The following is a 7,603-nucleotide window of genomic DNA, read 5'->3' as shown; positions in this document are numbered from 1 at the left end:
TTTTTCTCTCATAAATTTTGAAAATTTGGATTGATTTTTTTTAAAAATTTTTAAAATCTAGTTGTTTCTTATGAGTCAAATTAAATTTTCAATTTAAAAATCTTATATTTTTCAAAATCTTTTTCAAAAATCAAATCTTTTTCATTTTTCTTATTTATTTTCGAAAAATTTAAAAATATTTTTCAAAAATATTTTTCTTAATTTTATCTCATAATTTTCGAAAATATTATCAACAATTAATGTTTTGATTCAAAAAGTTTAAGTTTGTTACTTACTTGTTAAGAAAGATTCAAACTTTAAGTTCTAGAATCATATCTTGTGATTTCTTGTGAATCAAGTCATTAATTGTGATTTTAAAAATCAAATCTTTTTCAAAACTAATTTCAATTATATCTTTTCAAAAATATCTTTTTATCTTATCTTTTTCAAAATTATATCTTTTTAATCATATCTTTTTAAAACATATCTTTTTCAAAAATTTGATTTTAAAATATCTTTTCTAACTTCTTATCTTCTTATCTTTTCAAAATTTCAAATTTGTTTCAACTAACTAATTAACTTTTTGTTTGTTTCTTATCTCTTTCAAAACTACCTAACTAACTTCCCCTCTCTAATTTTCGAAAATATCTCCCTCTTTTTCAAAAATTCTTTTTAATTAATTAATTGTTTTCAATTTTTAATTTTAATTTTATTTCATTCCTAATTTTCGAAAATTACTAACCTTTTTCAAAAACTATTTTCGAAATTTAACTTTAAATTTTAATTTTTAATTTTCGAAAATCCTCTCTCCCATCTCCTTCTATTCATTTGTTTATTTACTAACACTTCTCTACATCTCACATCTCTGATCTCTGTTATCCTCACCCTTGTGCTTGGATTCTCCTCCCTTCTCTTTCTTTACATTACATTCTTTTTTTCTTCTACTCACAACAAGGGAACCTCTATACTGTAGTAAAAAGGATCCCTATTATTATTTTTCTGTGCCCTTCTCTTTCATATGAGCAGGAGCAAGGACAAAAACATTCTTGTTGAAGCAGACCCTGAACCTGAAAGGACTCTGAAGAGGAAACTAAGAGAAGCTAAAATACAACAATCCAGAGACAACCTTACAGGAATTTTCGAACAGGAAGAAGAGATGGCAGCCGAAAATAATAATAATGCAAGGAGGATGCTTGGTGACTTTACTGCACCTAATTCCAATTTACATGGAAGAAGCATCTCCATCCCTACCATTGGAGCAAACAATTTTGAGCTTAAGCCTCAACTAGTTTCTCTGATGCAACAAAACTGCAAGTTTCATGGACTTCCATCTGAAGATCCCTTTCAGTTCTTAACTGAATTCTTGCAGATCTGTGATACTGTTAAGACTAATGGAGTAGATCCTGAAGTCTACAGGCTCATGCTTTTCCCTTTTGCTGTGAGAGACAGAGCTAGAATATGGTTGGATTCTCAACCTAAAGATAGCTTGAACTCTTGGGATAAGCTGGTCAAGGCTTTCTTAGCCAAGTTCTTTCCTCCTCAAAAGCTGAGTAAGCTTCGAGTGGATGTTCAAACCTTCAGACAGAAAGAAGGTGAATCCCTCTATGAAGCTTGGGAGAGATACAAAGAAATGACCAAAAAGTGTCCTTCTGACATGCTTTCAGAATGGACCATCCTGGATATATTCTATGATGGTCTGTCTGAATTAGCTAAGATATCATTGGATACTTCTGCAGGTGGATCCATTCACCTAAAGAAAACGCCTGCAGAAGCTCAAGAACTCATTGACATGGTTGCTAACAACCAGTTTATGTACACTTCTGAGAGGAATCCTGTGAGTAATGGGACGCCTCAGAAGAAGGGAGTTCTTGAAATTGATACTCTTAATGCCATATTGGCTCAGAATAAAATATTGACTCAGCAAGTCAATATGATTTCTCAGAGTCTGAATGGAATGCAAGCTGCATCCAATAGTACTCAAGAGGCATCTTCTGAAGAAGAAGCTTATGATCCTGAGAACCCTGCAATAGCAGAGGTAAATTATATGGGTGAACCATATGGGAACACCTATAACCCCTCATGGAGAAATCACCCAAATTTCTCATGGAAGGATTAACAAAAGCCTCAACAAGGCTTTAATAATGGTGGAAGAAACATGTTTAGCAATAGTAAGCCTTTTCCATCATCCACTCAGCAACAGACAGAGAACTCTGAACAAAATACCTCTAATTTAGCAAACTTAGTCTCTGATCTATCTAAGACCACTCTGAGTTTTATGAAGGAAACAAGGTCCTCCATTAGAAATTTGGAGGCACAAGTGGGCCAGCTGAGTAAGAAGATCACTGAAACTCCTCCTAGTGCTCTCCCAAGTAATACAGAAGAAAACCCAAAAGGAGAGTGCAAGGCCATTGAATTGACTATCATGGCCGAACCCACAAGAGAGGAGGAGGACGTGAATCCCAGTGAGGAAGACCTCCTGGGACATCCAGTGATCAATAAGGAGTTTCCCTCTGAGGAACCAAAGGAATCTGAGACTAATCTAGAGACCATAGAGATTACATTGAACCTCCTTATGCCATTCATGAACTCTGATGAGTATTCCTCTTCTGAAGAGAATGAGGATGTTACTAAAGAGCAAGTCGCCAAGTTCCTTGGTGAAATCATGAAGCTGAATGCCAATCTATTTGGTAATGAGACTTGGGGAGATGAACCTCCCATGTTCACCAATGAACTAAATGCATTGGATCAACTGAGATTGCCTCAGAAGAAACAGGATCCTGGAAAGTTCCTAATACCTTGCACCATAGGCACCATGACCTTTGAAAAGGCTCTATGTGACCTTGGATCAGGAATAAACCTCATGCCACTCTCTGTAATGGAGAAACTTGGAATCTCTGAGGTGCAAGCTGCTAAAATCTCATTAGAGATGGCAGACAATTCCAGAAAATAGGCTTATGGACAAGTAGATGACATGTTAGTAAAGGTTGAAGGCCTTTACATCCCTGCTGATTTCATAATCCTAGACACTGGAAAGGATGAGGATTAATCCATCATCCTTGGAAGACCCTTCCTAGCCACATCAAGAGCTGTGATTGATGTTGACAGAGGTGAACTAGTCCTTCAAATGAATAAGGACTCCCTTGTGTTTAAAACTCAAGGTCATCCTTCTGTAAACATGAAAAAGAGGCACAATAAGCTTCTCTCAAAACAGAGTCAACCAGAGCCCCCACAGTCAAACTCTAAGTTTGGTGTTGGGAGGCCACAACCAAACTCTAAGTTTGGTGTTGAACTCCCATATCCAAACTCTAAGTTTGGTGTTGGGGAGTCTCAACAATGCTTTGAACATCTGTGAAGCTCCATGAGAGCCCACTGTCAAGCTATTGACATTAAAGAAGCGCTTGTTGGGAGGCAACCCAATTTTTATTTATCTAATTTTATTTTTATTTTATGGTTCTTTCATGTTTTATTAGGTTCATGATCATGTGGAGTCACAAAATAAATCAAAAAAATTAAAAACAGAATCAAAAACAGCAGAAGAAAAATCACACCCTGGAGGAAGGACTTATTGGCGTTTAAACGCCAGTAAGGAGCATCTGGCTGGCGTTCAATGCTAGAATAGAGCATGGATCTGGCGTTGAACACCCAAAACAAGCAGCATCCTGGCGTTCAGACGCCAGGAATGCACACTGAGGAAAGCTGGCGCTGAACACCAGAAACAAGCATAGAACTGGCGTTCAACACCAGAAACATGCTGCATCTGGGCGCTGAACGCCCAGAGCAAGCACCAATTCGGCGTTTAAATGCCAGAATTGCATGCAAAGGCATTTTACATGCCTAATTGGTGCAGGGATACAAATTTTTGACACATCAGGATCTGTGGACCCCACAGGATCAACTCAGTATCTGTGGATCCCACAGGATCCCCACCTACCACCACTCACACTCTTTCCTCTTCTCAATGTTCATCCTCTCTTCCCAATAAACACCTTTCCGCAAAACCCTTCACTAATCACATCAAGCTCTCTTCCCTACTACCCCTTCACCACTCACATCCATCCACTCTTCCCCATAAACCTACCTCATAAACTCCACCTACCTTCAAAATTCAAAATCACTTTCCCACCCAAACCCTCCCCATATGGCCGAACCTTAACCCCCCCTCCCTTCCCTATATAAAGCCCTCCATTCTTCTTCAATTTCACACAACACAACCCTCTCCTTCCCTTCTTGGCCGAAACACATCTCTCTCTCCCTCTTATCCATTTCTTCTTCTTCTTTATCTATTCTTTCTTTTCTTGCTCGAGGGCGAGCAATATTCTAATTTTGGTGTGGTAAAAGCATAGCTTTTTGTTTTTCCATTACCATTAATGGCACCTAAGACCGGAGAATCCTCTAGAAAAGGGAAAGGGAAGACAAAAGCTTCCACCTCCGAGTCATGGGAGATGGAAAGATTCATCTCCAAAGCTCATCAAGACCACTTCTATGATGTTGTGGCTAAGAAGAAGGTGATCCCCGAGGTCCCTTTCAAACCCAAGAGAAATGAGTATCCGGAAATCCAACATGAAATCCAAAGAAGAGGTTGGAAAGTTCTAACAAAACCCATCCAACAAGTCAGAATTCTAATGGTTCAAGAGTTCTATGCTAATGCATGGATCACTAGGAACCATGATCAAAGTAAGAACCCGAATCCAAAGAATTATATTACAATGGTTCAGGGGAAATACTTAGATTTTAGTCCGGAGAATGTGAGGTTGGCGTTTAACTTGCCTATGATGCAAGGAGATGCACGCCCCTACACTAGAAGGGTCAACTTTGATCAAAGGTTGGACCAAGTCCTCATGGACATATGTGTGGAAGGAGCTCAATGGAAGATTGACTCAAAAGGCAAACCGGTTCAACTTAGAAGACTGGACCTCAAGCCTGTGGCTAGAGGATGGTTGGAGTTCATCCAACGCTCCATCATTCCCACTAGCAACCGATCTGAAGTTACTGTGGATCGAGCCATCATGATTCATAGCATCATAATTGGAGAGGAAGTAGAAGTTCATGAAGTCATCTCCCTTGAACTCTACAAAATAGCCGAAAAGCCCTCCCCCTTGGCAAGGCTAGCTTTCCCTCATCTTATTTGCCATCTATGTTACTCAGCTGGAGCTTCCATAGAAGGAGACATTCCCATTGAGGAAGAGAAGCCCATCACTAAGAAAATGATGGAGCAAACAAGAGAGCCCACTCATGGAGCTCAAGAAACACGTGAGGAAGCTCATCATCAAGAAATCCCTGAGATACCTCAAGGGATGCACTTTCCTCCACAGAATTTTTGGGAGCAAATTAACACCTCCCTAGGAGAACTAAGTTCCAACATGGGACAACTAAGGGTGGAACATCAAGAGCACTCCATCATACTCCATGAAATTAGAGAAGATCAAAGAGCAATGAGGGAGGAGCAACAAAGATAAGGAAGAGACATAGAAGAGCTCAAGGACATCATTGGTTCCTCAAGAAGGAAATGCCACCATCACTAAGGTGGACTCATTCCTTGTTCTTACATTCTCTGTTTTTCGTTTTCTCTATGTTAAGTGTTTATCTGTGTTTGTGTCTTTATTACATGATCATTAGTATTTAGTAACTTTGTCTTAAAGTTATGAATGTCCTATGAATCCATCACCTCTCTTAAATGAAAAATGTTTTAATTCAAAAGAACAGGAAGTACATGATTTTCGAATTTATCCTTGAACTTAGTTTAATTATATTGATGTGGTGACAATACTTTTTGTTTTCTGAATGAATGCTTGAACAGTGCATATGTCTTCTGAAGTTGTTGTTTTAGAATTGTAAATATGTTGGCTCTTGAAAGAATGATGAACAGGAGATATGTTATTTGATAATCTGAAAAATCATAAAATTGATTATTGAAGCAAGAAAAAGCAGTGAATACAAAAGCTTGCAGAAAAAAAATGGCGAAAAAAATAGAAAAAGAAAAAGCAAGCAGAAAAAGCCAAAAGCTCTTAAAACCAAAAGGCAAGAGCAAAAAGCCAATAACCCTTAAAACCAAAAGGCAAGGGTAAATAAAAAGGATCCCAAGGCTTTGAGCATCAGTGGAAAGGAGGGCCTAAAGGAATAAAATCCTGGCCTAAGCGGCTAAACCAAGCTGTCCCTAACCATGTGCTTGTGGCGTGAAGGTGTCAAGTGAAAACTTGAGACTGAGCGGTTAAAGTCAAGGTCCAAAGCAAAAGAAGAGTGTGCTTAAGAACCCTGGACACCTCTAATTAGGGACTTTAGTAAAGCTGAGTCACAATCTGAAAAGGTTCACCCAATTATGTGTCTGTGGCATTTATGTATCCGGTGGTGATACTGGAAAACAAAGTGCTTAGGGCCACGGCCAAGACTCATAAAGTAGCTGTATTCAAGAATCAACATACTGAACTAGGAGAATCAATAACACTATATGAATTCTGAGTTCCTATAGATGCCAATCATTCTGAACTTCAATGGATAAAGCGAGATGCCAAAACTATTCAAGAGGCAAAAAGCTACAAGTCCCGCTCATCTGATTGGAGCTATGTTTCATTGATAGTTTGGAATTTATAGTATATTCTCTTCTTTTTATCCTATTTGATTTTTAGTTGCTTGGGGCAAGCAACAGTTTAAGTTTGGTGTTGTGATGAGCGGATAATTTATACGCTTTTTGGCATTGTTTTTAGTATATTTTTAGTAGGATCTAGTTACTTTTAGGGATGTTTTTATTAGTTTTTATGTTAAATTCAAATTTCTGGACTTTACTATGAGTTTGTATGTTTTTCTGTGATTTCAGGTATTTTCTGGCTGAAATTGAGGGACTTGAGCAAAAATCAGATTCAGAGGTTGAAGAAGGACTGCTGATGCTGTTGGATTCTGACCTCTCTGCACTCAAAATGGATTTTCTGGAGCTAAAGAACTCAAAATGGCACGCTTTCAATTGCGTTGGAAAGTAGACATCCAAGGCTTTCCAGAAATATATAATAGTCCATACTTTGGTCGAGTTTAAATGACGCAAAAGGGCGTTGAACGCCAGTTCTATGCTGCAGTCTGGAGTTAAATGCCAGAAACACGTCACGAGCCAGAGTTGAACGCCAAAAACACGTTACAACTTGGCGTTCAACTCCAAAAGAAGCCTCTGCACGTGTAAACTTCAAGCTCAGCCCAAGCACACACCAAGTGGGCTCCGGAAGTGGATTTATGCATCATACTTACTTCTGTAAACCCTAGTAACTAGTTTAATATAAATAGGACTTTTTACTATTGTATTGACATCCGGGAGTTACATCTTCGGATCATCTTTGATCAGTTTTATGCTATCTTAGACTTTCATGGGGGGCTGGCCATTCGGCCATGCCTGGACCATTATCACTTATGTATTTTCAACGGTAGAGTTTCTGCACTCCATAGATTAAGGTGTGGAGCTCTGCTGTTCCTCATGATTTAATGCAAAGTACTACTATTTTCTATTCAATTCAACTTATTCCGCTTCTAAGATATCCATTCGCACCCAAGAACATGATGAATGTGATGATTATGTGACGCTCATCATCATTCTCACTTATGAACGCGTGCCTGACAAACACTTCCGTTCTACATGCAAACAAGC

At 38.5% G+C, this 7,603-nt stretch overlaps 1 non-coding gene across 1 annotated transcript; it reads right to left on the bottom strand.

Annotated features, from left to right (window-relative positions):
- Positions 1 to 1,531: 1,531 nt before the first annotated feature.
- Positions 1,532 to 1,639, bottom strand: LOC148576293 (small nucleolar RNA R71). The gene has a single exon (XR_015903043.1). It is a non-coding gene; the product is annotated as a small nucleolar RNA R71 (small nucleolar RNA).
- Positions 1,640 to 7,603: the final 5,964 nt, after the last annotated feature.

The sequence above is a fragment of the Arachis ipaensis genome, chromosome B1 (assembly GCF_059453495.1).
Source record: "Arachis ipaensis isolate K30076 ecotype BB chromosome B1, ASM5945349v1, whole genome shotgun sequence".
NCBI lineage: Eukaryota > Viridiplantae > Streptophyta > Magnoliopsida > Fabales > Fabaceae > Arachis > Arachis ipaensis.
This window is presented reverse-complemented; position numbering and strand designations above follow the sequence as displayed.